Here is a 1,644-nt window from a genome sequence, read left to right as displayed (position 1 = left end):
TCTAGTTCTGGTAGACTTTAACAATTCATATCAGACAATTCATATTAAGAATACAGTTTACTGTAGTATTGAACAGAAAAAAACAACAACGGATAAGCAATACACAATATACAGTACATAACAAATTCGAACAACAATAATAAACAAAAAAGTCGGGTTTAATGAATCATGCGTGCTTTAAAAACCTTACCTCACTTCAGCATCATTTTGTGGCCTGACTCTTCTCTGTCAAATGTGTCGAAATAATTCAGTAACAGCCCAGTACATAAGATATGTTTATTACTGCAAGAACAGAACAGACATGAGGGAGTGAGATAAATGTTCAGCCTGAATCAAATCTAGAATTAGTTTGGTTCAGTAAGCTAGACATCCTTTTCAGGCTCAGGCTGATATTAATACAATTCAGTTCAATTCCATTTTATTTATAGTATAAAATCATAACAAGAGTTATCTCAGGACACTTTACAGATAGAGCAGGTCTAGACCACACTATAATTTACAAAGACCCAACAATTCCAGTAATTCCCCCAAGAGCAAGCATTTGGGGAGGAAAACTCCCTTTTAGGCAGAAACCTGGGACAGACCCAGACTCTTGGTAGGCGGTGTCTGACGGTGCCGGTTGGGGGTGTGATGAACAGTGGCAGTAACAGTCACAATAAAGATAATGGAACAGTGACGAGAAATAGTAGTCGTATTAGTTCATGGAATAGCAGGGCACTGCAGGGCGTTACAGGATGTAGCAGGGCACAGCAGGGCACAGCAGGGCACCGCAGGGCACCGTAGAGCGTAGCAGGGCGCCGTAGAGCGTAGCAGGGTGCAGCAGGACCACGCCGACAGCTGCAACCATGATTTTGGCGCCACCCTAATCCAACGAAACATGCTGGGCGAAAAAAAAAAACATAAGGACTCCGGGGACTATGGTTCTACTACTACTACTACTACTACTACTACTACTAATACTACTAATACTAGTACTACTACTACTTCTACTAATAATAATAATAATAATATATTTGAATAAGATGAGATGCAGATGGAACAGAAAATTGGAAAATAGGATTTCTATGACTACATATGAATAACTATAGATTCACTGTTGGTGCTGTGCTTGCTACGTGTTTCCACAGTTTGTCTAATTCTAGTATTACACATCATGCAATATTATTTATATTTTATTAAAGCTGTTTTACAACATTCCCATCAGATCAGCTGACCAATCAAAGAACAGATTTCGATCGGAAGGGATGTTGGCTCATAGGACACACCATGGTCTCTCGCTCGCAGCTCCTCCAGGAGCCTCTGCTCTCCTCCGAGACACATTCAAGGGATCGGAACGAGGGCAGACCTCAAAACCATTTCTGGGTCACGGGCTGGAAGAGAAGCGAGGAAGAGAGTCAGCAGAATCATTTAGTTATTTCAAGTTCATGTCAGGGACAATGCACACTAATAATACATAAATAAATGTAAAATGTAAAAAACACTGATTAACAGCTGATCAATACACACACGCTCTCCCTCACACACGCGCACGCACACACACACACACACACACACACACACACACACACACACACACACACACACACACACACACACACACACTGTCAGACCACACAACAGAGGAGGCACAATAGCACAGACATA

This window comes from Sander vitreus, chromosome 17, assembly GCF_031162955.1.
Source record: "Sander vitreus isolate 19-12246 chromosome 17, sanVit1, whole genome shotgun sequence".
Taxonomy (NCBI): domain Eukaryota; kingdom Metazoa; phylum Chordata; class Actinopteri; order Perciformes; family Percidae; genus Sander; species Sander vitreus.
This window is presented reverse-complemented; position numbering follows the sequence as displayed.